This window comes from Amblyomma maculatum, unplaced genomic scaffold, assembly GCF_055883805.1.
Source record: "Amblyomma maculatum isolate TAMU_Amacu unplaced genomic scaffold, ASM5588380v1 scaffold_19, whole genome shotgun sequence".
Classification (NCBI taxonomy): domain Eukaryota; kingdom Metazoa; phylum Arthropoda; class Arachnida; order Ixodida; family Ixodidae; genus Amblyomma; species Amblyomma maculatum.
Window position 1 is genome coordinate 10,106,798 of NW_028146744.1, and position 21,635 is coordinate 10,128,432.

The 21,635-nt window shown below is 46.4% G+C and overlaps 1 long non-coding RNA gene and 1 pseudogene across 1 annotated transcript; one reads left to right on the top strand and one right to left on the bottom strand.

Annotated features, from left to right (window-relative positions):
- The first annotated feature begins 1,214 nt into the window (after positions 1-1,214).
- LOC146171664 (uncharacterized) lies at positions 1,215-19,774 on the top strand (annotated as a pseudogene).
- Positions 9,396-11,330, bottom strand: LOC146171665 (uncharacterized). The gene is made up of 3 exons (XR_014702828.1): positions 10,657-11,330; positions 10,430-10,569; positions 9,396-9,602 (listed from the first exon to the last, which is right to left on the bottom strand). It is a non-coding gene; the product is annotated as an uncharacterized LOC146171665 (long non-coding RNA).
- Positions 19,775-21,635: the final 1,861 nt, after the last annotated feature.

Consider the following 21,635-nt stretch of genomic DNA (forward strand, 5'->3'; position numbering starts at 1 on the left):
TATTCAAACAAACTATTCATGTAATGGCGAGGTCCATTTGAAGTTGTGGGCGTGAGAAACGAGGTTAACTACCTCACTGACTTGGGAGGTGCAAAGGAACAATTCCACATCAACATGCTGAAAAAATATGAGAAACTGCGTACCAGTTCCCCACCGTGGCTGTCGCCGCTGTAGAAGGAAACATGTCAAACACACATCCCATCTGTCGCAAGAAATGTGACTACAGTGACTGTATCCCGCTATTAAGTTTGTGCCACGCAAGGACTACCATTGATGCTTAGGTGTCGCAAACTATGGGAACTTGCTTCCATATGAAGTGCGAAAGAGTACGTCAAGGAAACTGACAATGTGGGCGCTGACTACGTAAGCCGTGTGTGAACTTGAGCCTGCATTCTGCAGCCTTGTATTTCTTGTGTTAGTGTTTAAGTCCTGTGTCTATGTTACATGAGCAGCGTGTGAAAGGTGTGGGAGTGTGTTTCTGGTGTCCGAACAAAAATTTTAAAAAACGAACTCGTGTGTTGCATTGTGAAGTTTTGTGTGCTTCTGATTTGGGTTTATTATTGTCGTAGTTTGTTCTCTCCCCGCCACGTTTTCCCCCTCCCCGGCGCCAGAACAGTTGCAAGAAACTGTCTTGAAACGGGGGGAGGTTATGATGATGGTGATTGTGGCGAGTGTGCGGGTGGCTCGAAAGGAAGTGAAGTGTGGCCGCGTGCGGGGCGTGCCAGTGCGCGTGAGTTTGTTCCGGCAAGCGAACGGGTCGGACGCTCCTGGGCGTCGCTGGCGGCGGAGTTCATCGTCCTGGGCCTGGCGTTCAAGGCCGGCTCGCCAGCACCTGTCGGGCACCTGGTCCGAGGTCTGGTACTGCCCAGCGCTTCGCCATCCGGCGAACAGCTTGCGGAGACAGCTCAACCGCTCCAGCGTGCCTGGCCGCCGCACTTGTGCTGCCGCACTGGTGCCGCACTTTGCAGTACCCGGGCGTGACGCGGTACCCCGCGGTACACCGCAGTACCCCGGACTGTGAAGCAGACGCCGGATACAGACGCCGGAGCGTGGCCTGCCGCGCTACCGAGTCCTCGGGTGACTGGAAGTCCCAAACCAGAAGTAGGACGGTTTTGTGTTGGGACATATCCTATTGGGATAAGCTAGGCTGTATGCATGTCTGTGCCAGTTACGTTAATTGGTCAAGAAAAGAAAAGCGTCCGTGTGTCTGTGAACCTGCTCTGCTACCTGCCCAGAGCTCCTGAACGGACCTGGGCCCATATATAACATCACAGTATCGCCATTTCTGTCAATCTTATCACTGCAATGTGAGCTGCCTGTTCTCGAGCCACCCTGGAAAGACGCATCGCCATCAAGAGCAGCTATCCCATCATCTATAAAAGAGGAGCCATTGTCGACGCAGCTTTGTGGGCTCGGTGACTGTGCCACGGCGGAGTTTGCTAACCGCTTTGCCTTCGCCATGCAGATCAGTCAAACATATGCACTCTATGCTAAAAAATCAAGCAATTATTTCTTGGTACAGTTTCCAAGCCCACACTGTTGCGTCTCTATTGCTTGTGAATGTGTTCATGTCGTCCGCCTGATACTAACCCTATCCGGTGATGTAGAAATAAATCCTGGCCTCGCAAACTTAGACATTGTCCTAACCGAATTGCAGAAACTAACCTCAGGGCAAACACAACTTATAGAAGAGATAATTAACCTCAAAACACAGCTGTCAACAACAGATAAAACAATAAACGACCTTAACAAGCGCATAATCTACTTAGAAGCTTATTATCAAGCACTTGACAGCTCATTTGGCAATCATTTGGCAGCAGCAGCAGCTCGTGTGACACGCCTCGCCTAACGCTCTCCTGATTTCCAAGTCCGTGTTGCTGCCATTTTCCTGGCCTCTGCATCTGTGTGCCCCTTGAACGTGCGCTGTCCTGGAGGCTGCTACTTCGGTACTGCCGTTTTGAAGTTGGCGCCTTTCTTCACGCAACAAGAAGCTTCTTTACCATTCGTGGCATTCCTGGGCGACAGCGGCGACACATCTGTGCCTTATTGGCTTCGTCTACTGTGGGCGTTTTTCGCTCGCATTTGGCAGCTCGTGTGACGCGCCTCGCCTAACGCTCTCCTGTGATTTTCCAGGTTGGTCACTTTTCTTATACCTTCAGTCTAAACCTGCCGCTGCTGCCAAAAAAAAAAATTCTTGTTGATGCATTTCTGCATTTATCGGTCTAGTTTTCACATGTCTCGTTGCTGCGCATGTAGAGGAGTGCTGTCTGAAGAGCACTCACAACTGACATGCTGCGCGTACAACTTTTCTTTACACTCGGGCGCTTGCTCGGGTATGACTGATGAAACCCTCAAGAGTAAGTGAGAATCATTTAGACAAACATGGAAGTGTGGGTCTTGCAGATCGAATACAAGTAATGGCGCTATCACAGGGAAAGCCGACCAGGCAGAAGTTAATATCCCTGCAATTCTGCTAGACATAAACAGAAAGCTTAGCTCTCTCCTTTGCCTCCCTGAAAAAGTGGACGGAATCGAAAAGGCAATTGGCTTGCTTTCAGATGAGTTCGACAAGTTCAAAGGATGACTCGGTGCCCAAGAGAAGGAAACAAAAGAGCTCAAAGTTCGAGTTACGGTGCTGTAAAGCAACTCTGCTGGGTCTGATTTGACCAAGATCAAGTCTAGTGTCAATGACCTGGAATGGCGTAGTCAGCGTTTAAACCTAGAATTTCATGATGTTATTCAGAGTGAACAGGAAGACCTACTGACTAAGATTAATTACGTGGGTGCCGAGGTTTCTCTTGAACCACTACTGCAACAGGATGCCATGACCATGCATAGACTGCCCGCAAAAAAGGACAGAACTCCCATCATTCTTGTCCGATTTTCTCGTCAGGAGCTGAGGGACAAATGGTTCGCCAAAAGGAGCGCCTTCCATGATGTAGACAGCTCTGTCTTTGTCAAAAAGAACATGACCAAGTATTCGCGAGACCTTCTTGGAATCGTGAAAGAGCAGGCGAAACAATTCGGCTTCAAATTTGCTTGGCATGTCAATGGCAAAATATTGGTTAGAAGGAAGGAAGGGGACTCTGCCTTTGCCATTCGATCAGAGAGTGACCTTGCTCTGCAAGCCCAATAACTCGCCGTAAAATGAAAACTAAAAATGGAGTATCACGAATTACTACTTCCCCATAAAGTAAACGGTTGCCTCGACCTAAATAATTTCTCTGCCTTACATATTAATGTCCGGTCTCTGCGTAACAAGTTTGATGACTTCTCTTATTTTGTTGACACGCTGCAGCACAATTTTGATGCAATTCTGCTAACTGAAACATGGGCCGTATGCAATGCTGACTTTGGTGAAACTGCCCGGCTATGATCCTTTTTTTCTGAATCGCCCTTCTCGTGGAGGGGGTGTTGCCATTTACCTAAAGAACAGTGGCTTTCATAGCAAAGTATTGCCTGAGTTCTCTTTAATGACCCCTGACTGTGAAATGCTCGCGCTGAAGACTGCGAACAAAATGGTTTCTGTCGTTTACAGGCTGCCGTCAGGTGACCCAGATAAGTTCTTAACACATCTCGACAAATTTCTTGATTTTGCCCCTGAAGTCCAATACTCTAGTATTATTGGTGGTGACCTCAACATTAATACACTTGCACCTTCTAGTATAAATCGCCATTTGAATCACACAATTGCTTCCAATGGTTTTACAAATCTTATCACTACACCCACAAGGATAACCACGTCAATCAGTGCAATTGACCTTTTTATACTAGACATTGTCTCCCCCGTCATTTCTGCTGGTACTATTGCTTGTGAACTTAGTGACCACTGTGCCATTTTCGTATCCGTGCCACATGGCTGCTCACCAAGTTACGCACAACCAAATAGTTTTGCTTATCAATGTGTAACTGATGTGACACTTGCCCGATTTCGCGAGTCTGTACGCGTTGCAGATTGGAACTGTGTTCTTGCCTGTTCTTCCGTTGATGAGTCTTATGAGCTCTTTTTAAGTACTTTAAAAGACATTTAAAATGAGTGTTTTCCCTGGTAAACAAAGAAATCAAACACGAAACTCCGTAAACCTTGGGTGATTCCAACACACGTCAAAATGATGAATCATAAGTCTAGGCTCTTCAAACACTTTATGTCCACTCAGAACCCTGATCACCTTACAGCTTTCAAAAAATACCGCAACGAATTACCTAACGAACTGCAAAGATCTAATTCTGCCTATCAATCGCGTATTCTCACTAGCAGGAAAGGTCTAAAAGCATTTTGGAAACTTTTAAATGAATTGTTTCTAAACAAGAATAAAAATATGCACTTTGGTCAGCTTGTGATCGATGGCTTGCCCTATTCCCGCTCTTTGCTGGCAGAAAAATTCATTGACTTTGTCACAAGCTTTAGACTGAGTGCTTCCGCGGTTGAAGCTCTTGGTTTCTCCAAAATACAGGTTTAGAGACTTTTTCTTTTCATTTAACGACCAGCGAGGAAGTTTTTAGCATTATAATGAACCTAAAAGCTACAAGTTGCACTGATTTTGATGGCTTCCAAATTAAACCAGTTAAATTTGTTACGCATCTCTTAGCACCATGCTTAGGCTACATCTTTAACTTGTCGCTCACATCAGGAATATTTCCTGCACGAATGAAATATGCAAATGTAATTGTTATTTTCAAAGGAGGCGATATAAACAAGATGACAAACTGTAGGCCAATTTCTATTCCTGTTTTTTCAAAGGCTCTTAAAAAAGTAATGCTCAAGAGAATGGATGGGTTCTTTTCTAAACATGCCTTAATGAATGCCAGTCACTTTGGATTTCGAAAGGGCAAGTCCACGAAATCTGCTTTACTCTTGCAAAAGGAAATTATTTTAAATAATATAAAGCTAAAAGTCGTTTCGGTCGATAATCACACGTCTAGCTCTCTTTTCATTGAATATGGTGTCCTGCAAGGTAGCCTTCTTGGCCAGTTCTTCATTAATGTCTATGCTAACAACCTTGCGAGCATAGCCTATCATACAAGTTGTATTCAGGGGGGACACGGCTCTTTGGCACCGAAAATCGGCCTGAAAATCGGATTTTCAATTTTTTCATTTTCGTATTCCTCGCACCATTCCGCATCTGCACGCAAATTTTCATCCTTATACCCCGCGTATTTATGAAGTTATAGCGATTAAAAAATGCAGTACCACACCCACTGCCCTTTAAATTGTGGACAAACCATGGTAGAAGAACAAATGGTAGCGTAACTCCCATAGAAGCCTGCGTGTCGACTCTGAGCGAGGCTTTAGTTTCCCAGCGCCCCCTGCGAACTGTGAGGCACAACAAACACGTGACGTTGCGTGTGACGTCACAGGGACGTGATTTTGGCGGGGAATTTGATCGTCTTTTTACTTGTAAACGAAAAACAAGGCCAACGACGACGGAGGCAGAACGATGCTCAGATAAGGCAGAAAATGGACACCGTAACTGTTCAGCCAACTTGACATGGATTTCTACAGTCAAGTTTTACGTTAACTGAAATGTTACGGCATCTTTAACCACCTTATCATAGCATCGTTCTGCCTCCGTCGTCGTTAGCCTAGTCTTTCGTCGCGCGTCATGTAAACGCATTCTGGGGCTTCGGCAAGCACATGGATAGAATCACATGGCTTGAGGCATTTCACTAAGGGCATAAATGAGTGAAGCTGTGCTGCATAGAAAGCCAGGCTTTATTAATTCACGATTACTTACATGGACGATTCACGACAATGAAATCTTTAAGTGTAGGAAAGCGACCACCGCTCATTCCTCACGGTCTTCATGAAATCCTCGTGATAACAAAATGACCTCAGCGTAGGTCTCCTAACGAGACGCGGTGAGATTATAAAAGGGTAAAAAATCTTGCTAACAAAGTACATATCAGTGTCAAAGAACGACAAAAACAAACGAACGGAATAACTAACGCTAGCGCTAGAACGCCAACCTGTAAGAGCTCATCAGTGTCAAAGAACGACAAAAACAAACGAACGGAATAACTAACGCTAGCGCTAGAACGCCAACCTGTAAGAGCTCAGGTAAGCAATTCAAATTGGGATTACTAGTATTTAGAAGTTAATGCGGCTGAGAAGTCAAAATATCTACGATATAGCTTTTCTCCAATAAATCTCGCCCTGTTCATGATTCCATTATTTTACTCGCGCTTCATTTGCCACTGAGAGGAGTCAATGTGAGGTTACAAATTTACAACTTAAGCATTTAACATGTTCATGAGAAAGATCCCATTGACAATAGGAACATCACTGTAATAACAGCTAAAGCACGTTCAGCGAACGTTGGTGCGGTAATACGACGCAGTAAGCAAAACACGCAGCAAAGGGAGCGGAACGGAAGGCTTTGAGCAGTGCGACACGCATCTTGGGGGCAATAAAATCTCACCTTCACCGTTCAATTAAAACATGCAGCGATACGCCGCTCATGCAGACGTGTATCCGTAAAACAATTAAGCCACCACTTTTGCGACATGCCTGGGAGGCCGAGCCGAACCGCCGAGCTGTGACGCAGCATTGTCCCATCGTCCGGAAATGCGCACATGCAGCGGCAATCAGTTTCTCATCGAGCACACACAGTCTTCGCCTTGCTGTAAAGCTCTACCACAACCAGCATAATAAAATACTGACTGTTTGTTACAGATATCCCACTCTGTACGCAGCGCGCAGCGATGAACGTTGAACCGGGGCCGATGACGCACCAATCCCGCGGAAGAAAAAAGCCGCCATGTCTGAGCTTTGGGCAACTACGCAGCGCATAAGTGGCCGAGAGAGGCCGTTAGAAACAAATTAAAATATTATTAAAAATGTGACACGTTTTTTCTTACGCAAGAAACAAAAACTGCATTCATTCCTGAGTGAGAATATTATGTTTACTTTCTAGTTCTTTGGAGTTCTGGCAGGGGGGGAATTCTATAACGCTCTCAATTTCGCTCTCAAGTTGTAGAGCGTGACGTCAAATTGACGCGGCTTTCACGTGACCTTAAGACGTCGATCGTGACGGATTACGGAATCGACCAATTGCCAGTGACTCGTAGCATGACTCCGCCCCTGAGATCTCCGTTCCGCGGTCGTGCCTACTGCTACACATTTGTCGCAACGCTAGCCGAGGCCGACGAGGGACCGTCTCCTAAGTTTTTATGAAACGGCGCAGTTAATACGCAGTAAATAAAATTAATAAATATTTATTCTGCTGAGGAACTGTATTTACAACTAACTAACACGAAGCATAAGGAGATACGTTTTATGCTTCGCAATTAAATTTGCTCTTTAGTAACTTTTTGTCTCCGCGAGGGCACGCTGACGGTGTCAAAGAGTGCACATGGCGGCTTGCCAGAAAACAGCTGATTCCTCGGCTAGTTGCTAATTTCCGTGCGTCGCCTGAAATCGAGGTCCTGTGCGGATGTCGTGAGCAGCTGGAAAAATCCGATTGAATACAATGAAGGCTACGAACCTGCAGTGATCAGCGTGGTGAAAGCGTTGGGCATGAAAATCTACTAAGTCATCAGCTTACTGAAGAGTGTCAGCGTTGTCAAACAGTGTTTACTATCGATGTCAAGAGCGACGAGTGGGAGGTATGTGGTCTGCTGTTCTGTTTGTTTAAAAGAAAATACAAGAAGATCATGAAGGCTACATTACTGTGTTTGCCGACAGAGGAACGTTTGCACTTGCAGTAAGGCAGGTGGCAGCTAGATCCGACACACGACCCTCCACCACGGATTCCTCATGCAAGCCACGGTGACAGTCACTCCTGTGCTTCGCAGCCAGTTGACTTCGGCCACATCGGGCTCCGTTCCCGATATTCCGTTGATGCTTTGATGTTGATTGTTTAGTCTCTATAAGGTACACAAACTGTGATGTTAATGCTTCCTATGGTGTGTTCAGAGAAAGAAAATACTTTATTCAGAAATTTGATATAGTGACCGAGGAGAGGACGAGCTTGTTCAGCCAGGTCTGGACAGGGATGTGCAGTATGTTGTATTTCGCGCAGCAGGCTGTGTTTGTTAGTGGCACATTGTTGAAACGTTGTCAGTGTCTGTTCATGTTGAACGGTATCCCCCCCCCCCCCCCCTTTCGACGGGAAAGGCAAACACATCACGCAAGCTTGGTGCGCGATGCCGGAGGCGAGCTGGTGAATCTGCTAAATTTCCCTAGCCTTATAAACAAGGGGCCCACCAGTGAGGTGTGCAGATTACCTCGAAGGCGAAGAATGTGTGCTAGTTTTGAAGTGTCATCATGGAGTCTGTGCAGTGTTTCAAAAAGATGTTCATTTTACACACATTCCTCATTCTATTACCTTTCCATGTTGTGTGCATTATGTACAAACCATTTCAATTGAAAAGCCAGTTTGCACAAAAGATGCTTTTTTTGATTATTTGGTGAAAATAACTTTGAAAATAAATTCCAAGGTCAAAAGTAGGTGACAATTAAGTAAAGAGGTGCTTATCACATGGTTATGGTGTATGAAAGAGCGCTGAACACGGGTTGAGGGGAGCCTCAGTTTGAAAGCCGAGCCCACATTTCGATTTTGTTTGCTTGGTTGGTTGGTTTGTGGGGTTTAACGTCCCAAAGCAACTCAGGCTATGAGAGACGCCGTAGTGAGGACTCCGGAAATTTCGACCACCTGGGGTTCTTTAACGTGCACTGACATCGCACAGCACACGGGCGTCTTGCTTTTCGCCTCCATCGAAAAGCTGCCGCCGAGGCATTTTGGCTAGCAAACCAAGGTTCCTCCTCAACCCTTGTTTAGTGCTGTTTTGCATTGAGTAGCCATCTTATTTCCCTCGTTCTACCATGTTTATGGTGTAAAATATTTTTGAACGCTCATGTCTTAGCTGCCTCTACTGTCTTAAAGCTGCTCAGCAGTCCCCTTGCAGTTTTACACGTTTATTAGTGTACATAACATCTGCTCACACATTGCCTTAACGATGTATGTGTGATGCTTATTTTATTTTCACTAGAATTTTGTAATCATTCAGCAATCATTGTGGGCACTACAGCCTAGTATTTGTACACCATTCTCCTAACAGCTGTTACAGCATTTAGCACTGCGAGCAAGATCTCTGGTAGTATACCATCCAGCTGGCATTTTTACCTCTGATATGTAAGCGTTTTGCACACTGCACCATGCATACAGTACCTATTTATATAGGTAGCTTCAATATGTTGAAAGGGAGCGGCTTCTTTGAGCCCGATAATTATTCTGCAATATACATGTCAATGTTGTATGGTCATTGTACATCAAGGTAAGTGTGCTGGTATGTATGATGTCTCTTTCTCAATAAAAACACTCGAGTGAAATACAGCGGCCAAGAAATAAGTGCTTCTACTGAGTATATGTGGCAGTAAAAAATCTTTGGTGCCATTTTCTGATTCCAATAAGCGTCATGGATATTTATTACCTTGCTGTAACGCTACGCTTTTCGGTTTAAGCATGTTTACCACACAGCTAGTGACCACAGCCAACTGTGCCAGGCTGCAAGGTGATAGCAGAGAAGGGACAGCAAGTTGGGTCTGGGATGACTTGGCATTGGTGTAAGCAGCCATGACTCCAGTGGGTAGTCACAGTCTCCTGCATAACCAAACAATGACATCCACTTAAGTCCGCTTTTCGCATGTTCTAGTATACAATCAAAGATCCATACCAACTAGCCCGCAGTGAGGTGATAAACATTCACAGGAATGTTGGCAACGTGTCACAGGGCTGTCCAAGCAAGCATCATTGTAAGGATAGCCTTGTAGCTTCACAGTGATATAAACAAAAATGTGTTAAGATTACCTGCACAACACAAGCGCTACGGTTTCTTAGGCAGTAAAGAGATTTCAAACATTGAATATTTGGTTCCTGGTGCCATAACACTGAATGTGTACATTAACAAGCATTCATATGCATAACTATAGTCCGTCTTATGCATGCAGCTTCAGCGAATTCAGACAATCGATCACTCGCCGAAATACAAGTTAGCTTCTCTGTAAGGCTCGTAATCCAACCAAAGGGTCTCGTTGTCACACAACAGTCTTCTAGTTCTTGCTGAAACGAAAAGAAGCTGGCGCTTTTTGCAGCGTACTCACACTTTCGAGTAGCGAACGTGTCGTAGGGAGGGAGCGTAACGAATGGGGGCAAGGCACTACAATCCCTAGTCCCTTCGTTCTGTATTTTGAGGTATATACAGGTATTGAACTTTCGTCAGGTGTCGCTGGGTAATCTCGAAGACAACAGCTGGAAAGAAAAGAGATCTTTCCTCTGTTCGTTTTTTAACATTGCGAGGGGGAACGAGTCCTTTTGGTTAGAAAACAAGACTTGCAGAGAAGCCAACTTACAGCCAGTGGTCGATTGCACATATTAATGCATATAATCAATATCGTTCGATAACCGACGCGGGTTTTTTTACAGCTTACCCAAGAAAAAGTCGCAGGCGTTTAGCAGGCCTTCGTTTACCTTTCGGCGTGCAGGAGTACCGCTAGACGAAAGCGTTGTTTGGAGTCCTTGGTCCCCGGGGGCAACGAGGGTCAAAAGTGCGTATGTTCGCGTCGCAGATCTGTAATAAAATAGGCACAATACAAGTTTACAATGACGTTTCGAAGTCGTAGCCAAACACACACAGTCAAAACCAACATTTACTCACTACTGTGATGTTCACAACGTAAACCCCTTGCCTAGCGACTTCTTTCCATATCGCACCGCGGCACCTTGACGACAATCAGCGTTCCGCCCGATGGCTTCCGCTATCAGCGCACGCACCTGCTGATCGATGGCTATGCGATGCAAACGATGTTACGTTCCCGACGCAAGCTGGTAGCCCCCGATAGCAAAAAAACGCGGTGCGCATGCAGCCGCAGTGGCTGCGCACTCGTCCGTGAGCCCCCGTTCATCGATGTTCGTCGGCAATCGCCGCACAGTCACTCCACTTTCTGCTGGTTTCCGAGTTGAACACAGTCGGAACAACTAGACCGGTACGTCAAACGCGTCTTCGTCCTCCCTTCTACGCCGTGGATCGCACCGACACAACTGTCACACAGCCAGCGCAACGCTATAGCAACGCAAGGAACACAGCCGCCATTTTCGCTCTACTCAGTTGACTGGTTTTGGGGTTACCTCGTTTCGCTCACAATTTCAGTCAATATTCAGCTCATGGGCAACGTCACCACTTTAGTCTTGTTGATGACGTAAGCGCAGTCTTCGGTGAGATCAGTGATGACGCAAAATTTCAATATGGCCGCCGACCAATAGGAGCAGGGCAAGTTGAGCGGTTTGAGACTGGTTTTGTATTGAGAGCGTTACAGAATTCCCCCCCAGATCTTATTTTCTGTGCGCTAGTAATTTGCCTCACAGTTCGCAGGAGCCCTCATCATCGAGTTGATGCCGCTGGCAGTAGGCAGTTGCACGCGTTTTCTTCCAAGTTGCGCGACCAGTTGTACATTGACCTTGGACAAACGACACCCAATTTCGATCGCCCGGCGCATGAGAACTACGCGCTCCACCGCGGCGATTTTGGTCTCGTTCGAAAGCGCGCGCTTTCGGCTTATTTTTTCTTTCGGAAAGCAACCCTGTACGCTCCGCCTTCCCCATAAAAAACAAACAAAAAGATAGCATGCAGCGCGCGCTACTATTGGCCGGTTAAGGCAAGTGATCAAAATGGCGTCGTTTGGTTGGTTCCGGCAAGCTAGCCCTGAAATGCGGACTCCCAGTGACGCCATTTTGTCTTTCTGCCGACCACGCTAGTGCAACGCGAGAGTCATGCCAGGCGCGAAGAAGTACCGCTCTTTGCACAAGTTCGGGCGAAAGCAACCAAAGAAACGCGTTAAGAATGCGACTTCGTTGCATACTGTGCAAGAAGCAAGTGCCAGTGCTGCGGGATTGTGTGACGATCACGTTGCGGGCGGCGACGCTTCTCCGATTCCGCTGGACAACGGCGCCGTTCTTCGTGCCGACTGCAGTCGTGTACGTATTGATACCGCGCCTGTCACTAACAGTGACATAACTCAAGTGAGTGCCCGTGAGCAGGCTACGCTTGATAGACTGGTATCGACGCCGGCGACGGCACGAAAGACCGCGCTGTTCGCCGATGCAAGTGGTGCGTCCGCAGAGTCAGATGCGGACGGAACAGCCTCCTATGCGGTAATTGACCTCAGCATTGTGAATATCCTTCTGGATGCCGTGCGGTGCAAAACGTGTCGTGGATGCGTGCGTTTAATTACCAGCGACCGGAGCTATGGCCTCGCCGTAAAACTGATCGTGCTGTGCGACAACTGCGGTGAGATTGCGGCCGAGTGGAACTCGCGGAGGGTTGACGGCGAGAAAAGGTGCAATCCTTTTGAGCTGAATATTCTGGCTAGTCGAGCAATGCTGTCGACCGGTAACGGCCAGACAGCAATGAACGATATCTTTTCGGCGATGGGGTTGTCGCGGCGCGGGATGCACAACAAGACGTTTCAACGGCATCTGAAGAACACACTGCAACCCGCTGCTACCCGAGCCGCCACGACCGCTATGGCACAAGCCGCGCAGGCAGTGGCGAAGGTCTACGATGACTTGTGTTTTGGGCATAGGGGGAACATTGCCGTGTGCTACGACGGCACATGGATGACGCGCGGACACTCATCACATATAGGCGTCGGTGCCGTGGTGGAACTCTTCACTGGTTACGTGCTTGATTATGTGGTGTTGTCAAACTTTTGTCTGGGCTGCGAAATTGGTCCCAAGCCAAACACTGACGGCTACGAACTTTGGAAATAACGCCACCAGTGCCAAAAAAACACCAACTCCAAGGCTGGTCAAATGGAAGTAGAGGCTGGCAAAATTCTGTTTGAAAGATCTCTGCAGCGCCACAACATGCGCTACACAACCATGCTATGCGATGGGGACAGTCGCACGTTCAGTGCTCTTAAAGATGCTGCAATCTATGGCTACATTGAAATAGTCAAAGAGGACTGCATAAATCACGTGCACAAGCGTATGGGAGCAGCTTTGCGCAACCTCTTGCAGAGACACAAGGGTGCAGGGAAGCAAAGTCTTGGTGGCAGAGGAAGGCTGACAGCTGATCTAGTTGACAAGCTGGCAATATATTATGGCCGAGCGCTTCGATCAAATGTAGGTGATGTGGATGCCATGCAGCGAGCTGTGATGGCGACATATTACCACATCACATCTACTGATGACTGCCCCAAACACAGTTTGTGTCCTACCGGTGAGAAGTCATGGTGCCGCCACAACGCTGCAAAGGCAAAAGAGGAGCCTGCACCAAAGCACAATTACAGTCTGCCAAGAGATGTGGCTGATGCTCTTTTGCCTGTTTATAGTCGTTTATCAGAGAAGAGCCTGCTGCAGAGGTGCATTCGGGGGAAGACCCAGAACTCGAACGAAAGCTTCCACTCGGTCATCTGGACCTTGATCCACAAAGAGCGGCACTCATCACTGTTTGCTGTGGAAGCAGCCACAGCAGAAGCTGTGCTGCGCTTCAATGCCGGCTGCAAGCATACAGCAGCAGCAATTCTGCAAGAATGCAGTACAAATGTGACAGCAACTGGGTCCAGGAGAGCTGAAGAAAAGGACTTGCACCGTAGCGTACGTTCTGCAAAGAAGCGGGCAGCTTCGCTTGGTGTTGCTAAAACAGAAAAAAGAAAACACCGTGACAGCATGCACCCCGACTATGCTCCTGGTGCGTTTTAATAGCATGAGGTCTTTGGGGTTGCCCTTCCTGATTAAATGCCGTGAGGCTTGAGTGCTTCCGACAATCCCCCAATTTCGGTAGTGTTGCATTTTTTAAAGATCAATATCTCTGGTCCTGTTCTTGCTATTGCTTTAAAATTTTTTTTTCTAGAAAGGGAATCCTGCGAGTCTCATGAAACCAAGGTAAATGCAGTGACGACAAAAGAAAATTTGCTGAGAAGGTTATGTTGTCTTCGGTACCCAAATGGAATTTTCCTTTCAAGCGTTTCCTATTGCGTAACTTTGGCTCAAATTGGCATAGGCCATTAATTTTCGCTTCAGATCACTTTCCACCTGTTTCTGATCTTGTTGACATATCAATCATTGACATAATTTACACCTACATGCTGTGAAGTGTTTTTCCTCGTTTTCTCAAAACTGCAATTTTGGAGGAGAGATTAGTCTATTTGTGCTACAGCTCTCATTCTTGTCTTGTTAGAAAGAGAAAACCTTCGACAGTGCCGTAGGACAAAAATATGTACAGTTATTATGCGGCAACATTTACCGAATTAATTATCAATCTTAGGTGCCAACCTGGGCTTTTATTTATAAAAGTTTGACTTATTGTAACTTTGGTTCAAATTCTTCTACCACGTTAATTCATGACTAGCGGCACTCTATGATCCTTCTAGATCACTCTGGCAGGGCTATTCTCCTCATGCCATAAAGTGTTTAGTAATTAACTCACCTCCAAACGAAGAACATGAATTAGGGATTATTTTGAAAGCTATTTCATCTACAAGAAAACTAATCAGATATTTGAAATCAGCATGCAAAAGTACATTAATGGTGCAAGTTTCAGTCAGATCCACTCATAAATAAGGAAAAAAGTTTTAAGAGGGGTGTCCCCCCTTCAGTACGCTGACGACACTAGTTTTTTTCTTAGGGGATCTTCTGCCGATGAACTAATCAATATGAAATGTGGATTTAATAGATGGTTTGAACGTCTAGCGCTGCCAGTAATTCGGGCACAGCAGGGTCGAATTGCCAGCCGCAGGGCACAGCTTCAGCACGAGAGATGGGCGCCGGAGACAAGCGATGGTGATGGCGATGCCGCAGCATTTTCTGTTCTTTGTCTTCTTTACATTTCCCCCACGTGAAGAAGTCGCCATCGTGGCGACTAAGGGAGAAGAGACGACCAGAGGGTTGTAATATGGCTTGTGGCAGCTAACGTGGACAACCTCGCGGCCGCGACGGCGGCAGTCGGAAGAAGGGGTGACTGGCTCAATGACGTAGTTCACAGGGGATGTGCGTTCCAAGACGCGATAAGGTCTGTGGTATTTGGTTTCTAGTTTGTTGGTGCAGGAATGCATAGCCAAACGAAGCTGTCGGCCAGGAACGTGGGAGCAGGAGTATCGCTATCATGCTAATCTTTGCGATAGCCTTGAGTGTGGGAGGTAAACGTGCGAGCTAGCTGACGGCATTCCTCGGCTTTCTGTACAATATCTGACAAAGCACTGTACTCAGAGGCATCTGGATGGTATGGCAAAATTGTGTCCAGAGTACAAGGTGGTTCACGGCCGTATAAGAGAAAGAAGGGCGAAAAACCAGTTGTTGCTTGGGTGGCAGTGTTGTACGCGAACGTTATGAATGGCAGTACCTGGTCCCAGTTGGAGCTTCCAGATTCAGATGTAACATACATTGTGAGCATGTCCCCAAGTGTACGGTTGAAGCGCTCCGTGAGGCCGTTTGTTTGCGGGTGGTACGCAGTTGTAGCCCGATGTATCGATTTGCAAGACAACAGAAGCTCTTGGACTACTTCGGAAAGAAAGACACTACCTCTATCACTCAGTAGCTCGCGAGGGGCGCCGTGTTGAAGAATGAAGGGGTGCAGAAGAAAATGGGCGACCTCTCGAGCTCTCGCCACGGGAAGTGCAGCAGTCTCGGCGTAATGGGTCAGGTGATCGACGGCGACGATGACCCATCGATTACCAGCGGCACTGCGTGGTAGCGGACCATAAAGGTCGATTCCCACGCGATCAAAAGGGCGAGCTGGACACGGTAAAGGCTGGAGAGGGCCAGCGGGGTGGCGAGAAATCTTGCATTGTTGACAGGCGGTACAAGAGCGAATGTACCGCCGTACGAAATTGTACATTCCTCGCCAGTAGTACCTCTGACGAATTCGATCATAGGTTTTCAGGACGCCGGCATGAGCGCTTTGCGGGTCACTGTGATGGTGGGCACAAACCTCGGAGCGGAGGTGGCGCGGAATGACAAGAAGCCATGTTCTGCCATCTGAGGTGTAGCTCCTTCGGTAGAGAAGGCCGTCTCGAATGGTGAAACGGGAGGCCTGTCGGCGGAGTGCCCGAGGATGCGTAGCCACGGAAGTAGTGCCAAGGACATCTAGCAGGTTAGAAACCCAAGGATCTTGTCGTTGCTCGAAAGGCATATCCTCAATGGTGAGTGCTGACAAGGATGCTTGAGGAGGGGACGATGAGTTAGGCGAGCGCACCGGTGACTGAGAAAGAGCGTCGGCGCCAGAGTGCTTGCGGCCAGAGCGGTACACTACACGGATGTCGTATTCCTGAAGCCAGGGAGCCCAGCGCCCGAGACGGCCAGACGGATCCTTGAGAGACGTGAGCCAGCAGAGAGCGTGATGATCTGTAACTACCTCGAAGGAGTGGCCGTATAAGTAAGGGCGGAACTTCGTTACAGCCCACACAATTGCTAAGCACTCCTTTTCGGTAACGTAGTAGTTGGACTCAGCTTTGGTAAGAGCACGGCTTGCTTAGGCGACAACGTATTCGGAGAAACCAGGCTTGTGCTGGGTGAGGACGACGCCGAGGCCGACACCACTGGCATCGGTGTGAAGTTCTGTAGGTGCAGTAGGGTCGTAATGGCGAAGAATTGGCGGGAACGTCAGAACATTGCACAGTGTCGCGAATGCATCATCGCAGGCTGGCGACCAAGAGGAGAGGTTAGGGGTGCCTTTCAAGAGCTGTGTAAGGGGGGCTATGATGATTGCGAAATTCCGAACAAAACTACGAAAGTACGAGCAGAAGCCCACGAAACTTCGCAGTTGTTTCAAAGTGGTCTGTTTCGGAAAGTCAGCGACGGCGCGCAGCTTCTCAGGATCAGGCAGAACTCCATCTTTGCACACAACATGTCCAAGTATTGTGAGCTGACGGGCACCGAAGCGGCACTTTTTAGGTTCAGTTGAAGACCGGCGCGGGTTAGGCAGGTGAAGACCTGACGAAGCCGAGTTAGGTGGGTCGAGAAGTCGGTTAAAAAGACGACAATATCATCGAGGTAGCATAAACAGATGTTCCATTTCAGGCCGCGCAGTACAGTGTCCATCATTCTTTCAAATGTGGCTGGGGCGTTACAGAGTCCGAATGGCATAACATTAAATTCGTATAGTCCGTCTGGAGTAATAAAGGCGGTCTTAGCACGATCCGCCTCTGCCATGGGCACCTGCCAATACCCGGAGTGTAAATCGAGTGAGGAAAAGAATTCTGCGCCTTGCAAGCAGTCTAGGGCATCGTCGATTCGTGGGAGGGGGTACACATCACGACGAGTAATTTTGTTGAGGTGGCGATAATCAACACAAAATCGTATGGAGCCATCCTTTTTAACTAGGACCACAGGAGAAGACCATGGGCTACAGGATTCTCTAATTACTCCGCGTTGCAGCATGTCATCGACTTGTTGGGCAATAACACGGCGCTCAGTCGGGGACACACAATATGGCCGCTGATGAAGAGGTGGATGAGCGCCAGTGTCGATGAGGTGGGAAACGGTCGTCGTGCGGACCAAGGAAGATTGCGGGATGTCGAAGGAGGCGCGGAATTGGTGTAGAAGGTCAAGAAGTTGCTCACGGTGGCGCGGCTCCAGAGCGCTGTCCACAGAATGGTCAAAAAGGTCCCGCTGTAGCGGATCGGAAGCCACACGAGTTGGGGTCAAGGCGTCAACTTGGCAAACAGGGAATGACTCATCATCAAAGGCGAACAGAAGGTTCACGGGCTCGATGCGGCCAAGGCACTGCCCTTCGATCAACATAGCGGGAGACGCAAGAGGATTGGCTACCAGAAGTGTGCTAGCGCCGTTGTTCGTGTCAAGGACGGCAAACGGCAGCGGTAAGTGGCGGCAGCGGCAGACAGTGTTAGAGGGCACAAAGAGGACTGTCGCGGCTGTGGTAAAAGAGGCAGTGAGGGGAACCAGAACAGCGCTAACAGGTGGGATGGTTGTGTCATGAGCTACGAGGAGTTTGGCCGCAAAACGAGGACGCGGCTCGTGGAGCAGGGCATCAGACGGTGCATCACTCGATTCAATGAGCTCTACTTGAGGACTGGCGCAGTCAATGACAGCATGATGCTGGGACAGGAAATCCCAACCAAGAATGACGTCATGAGAACATGTGGGGAGAACGACGAATTCGATGATGTACAAGGCTGCAGCAATGACGACGCGAGCAGTGCAGATAGTACAAATCTGGTTCTTTGTGCTCTCCACAAATGGTCCACAGCTAATGGTTTGATAGTTAACTCTACCAAGACCAAAGCAGTCTTTTTTTGTCTCCTTAGCCTGGATATTACAGTAAACAATACTCTGCATCTAGAAAATAATATTATTGAAATTGTAGACAAGTTCAAATCGCTCGGTATTATATTCGACTCTTGCATGAGGTGGTCTGACCATTTAATGTATATTGAAAGCAAGCTTACTAGATCTGTTGGTTTCCTCTCGAGACTGCGTAATGAATTTTCCCCAAAGCATTTGTCATGCTATAATTCAATCACACATAAACTACTGTCACCTCGTTTGGGGTACAACATCCAAAACAAATCTTAACATCATACTTGGTCTCCAAAAGAAGGCAATTAGACTGATTGCTGGTGCATGCTACACTGCCCACACAGAAACATTATTCCGCAATATAGGATTCATCGTGTGCATACCATGTTTGAGTATCATCTACTTCACAGCCTTAAATTGTCACTTCAATGCTTAACTGACTTCTTGAAGAATATATCTGGACTTAAGCCTTACGAAAAACCCTTTCACGCCAGAAGTAAACAAATTATGGACGTTCCTCAAACAAGGATGTTATACGGTAACCAGAGCCTTCGTTTTACTTTACCATGCATATTAAATCATTATAACATACACAACCCAAACATCTTTACCGCCTCAATTAAGGACTTTAAGCTTTATTTTATCAATTCTGCACTGTCTCTCTGTACTTTCCGTTCCTTGCCTTAAACATTATTGTAAGAATAGTCACTTCATTTTCATTACGTTTTGCCATGTTTTGTGCATACTGTTACATTATTGTGGGCCGTTAATTTACTGTGCTGGTTTTTAACTTGCTGTTTCATTTGTATATATGAGCTCTTTCTGTGCTTCATAATTTTCATGTTATATATGTATATCTTCGCCTTAATGTAACACGTCTTGTTGCTTTGCCATTACTGGGCCTCGGGCATCTCTCAAGCTATCGTAGCTTTTCGCCCAAGGCCCATTTCCTTTATATTACTGGAAATAAATTTTTTTTCAATTTCAGTTTCACTCATGTTCCTGCGCCAAGACATAGAAAACCTACAAATGACTTCAACTGAAACAGCTCGCCGTGTTTCGGAGTTAGAGGCTCGTATTGATAATGCTGAAAACCGGTCGCACCGTAATAATCTTATCTTCTATGGAATCCCTGACACCACTACTAATGAGACCTATACTCAGTCTGAGGAACTAGTTATCCAGGTTTGTCTTGATAACCTACAAACTGATATTAACCCCAGAGATATATAACGCGCACATTGTTTAGGGAAACACTCAGAGGGTCGCAATCGCCCATAATAGTAAAATTCACACAATGGAAAATGAAGGACGCTCTTCTATCAAAAGGCCGAATGCTCAAAGGAACAAACTATAGTATCGGCGAAGACTTCACTCGCCCAGTTCAGAAAGCAAGAAAACATCTGTCATTTGCTAAATCCAAATCATTAGCTTATTCTCTCCGCTACAAGACTTTGTGCATTGGCCCTGAACGTTACATTTTCGATGATACATCTGACCGTGTCACAGAAATAGAGTAGCAATCATCTCGTCCCTTAACAAGAAAGAATAATCCAAGACCCACTTCCAGAAATGACCTTTCGTTTTCCGCTATCTTCACTAACATAAGCAGTTATCCTCCAAAGCGAGAGCTCGTGTCTAATATCATGTCATCAACAGGCAGCAACTTACTCATTCTAACAGAAACCTGGCTACACAATGACGTCACTGATACCGAAGTTTTGGCGGACTTGCCCGACTTCAAAGTTTATCGAACTGACCGCGAAGGATCAAGGGGCAGTGGTGTTCTCATTGCAGTTCATCAGCAAATTTTATGTTCCGTTGTAAATGTAAAATCTAAGCTCGAAATAATCTGATTACTATGTTGCACATCACCAATAACAGTGCTACTCGGAGTCTGTTACAGGCCTCCCCATTCCACTCCTGAATTTTGTAATGAGCTCAATAACAACTTATCCAACTCACAGCAAGCTACCCAAATGCCTCCATTCTTCTTTTCGGGGATTTTAACTTCCCAAACATAGACTGGTGTAACCTTCCGTCTTCTTCAATAATCGGTCCAGTAGAGAAAAGGAACTTCATTGATATCTGTTTGAACTTTGGTTTCACATAATTAGTTTCAAAGCCAAAATGCGTTACGCCAGAATCAGAAAACATTCTGGATCTTATTCTGACTAATAACCCCGATACTCTCTCATCCATTACATATCGTCGAGGAATTAGTGACTATAATGTCATTCATGCCACCTTCTCATTTTATGTAACACAAAACAGGCCCCGAAAGAAAACTATAACACTTTACGAAAAAGGTAATTATGACGCAATAAATCAAGGACTTACTACCTTTTCCCACGTTCGAATCTGCACATCACGATCAATTGATACAGGATAACTAGGCGATGTTTAAGAATAAGTTAACTGATTCGGCTAATAAACGTATACCAACTGTAAACATCCGTGTCAGTAACCAAAAACCATAGTTTACTAAATCCTTAAAACAACTAGAAAATTAAAAAAAAAACGTCTATATTGGGCGGCTAAATATAACGGCAATGCACTTCAATGGCAAAATTACTATGAAGCTGAAGACGAATATTCGACTGCGATCCACGACGCGCACAGCATTCATTTTATGCTACTACACAACCAAATTTGTTGCGTACTAATCCAAAACAGTTTTGGCAAGTAATTAACCCTCACCCAACATTCGCTACTACCCTCATCAATGACTCACATGAAGTTATTACCAATGCTGAATGCGCTGACGCCTTTAACTCAGCATTTATTTCAGTCTTCACGAAAGAAATAGAAACGCCCTTTTCTCTTCCTTTTGTCAATGTGGAAGGCACCATGTCAAGCATTACATTTTATGAAGACGGAATTTCGTCCATAATCCAGAAGTCTAAGCTATCCTTATCATTTGGCATCGATAGTATTAACTAAAATTCTAAGAAATTTAAGGCACACGGTTATTTCATACTTGTCAGTGCTGTTCTCACAGTAACTTTCTTCAGGAACCATACCGGATGATTGGAAGGGGGGAAAGGTCGTTCCAGTCTACAAATCAGGTAACAGAAACTCTTCATTAAATTATCGACCTATCTCATTAACAAGCGTCCCATGCAAAATAATTGAACATGTCATTTACTCCCAAATTATTTTCTTCTTAGACTATAACGACTTTTTTCACCCCTCACAGCGTGGTTTCCGCAAAAGTTTTTCCTGTGGAGCCCAGTTAGCTCTCTTTGTTCATGACTTGCGTACTAACATGGATATAAATGTGCAAACTGTCGCAATCTATCTGGAGTTTGCAAAAGTATTTGATAAAGTATCTCACCAGCGCTTGCTACTAAAACTTCAACTGCTGAACCTAGACCCTAA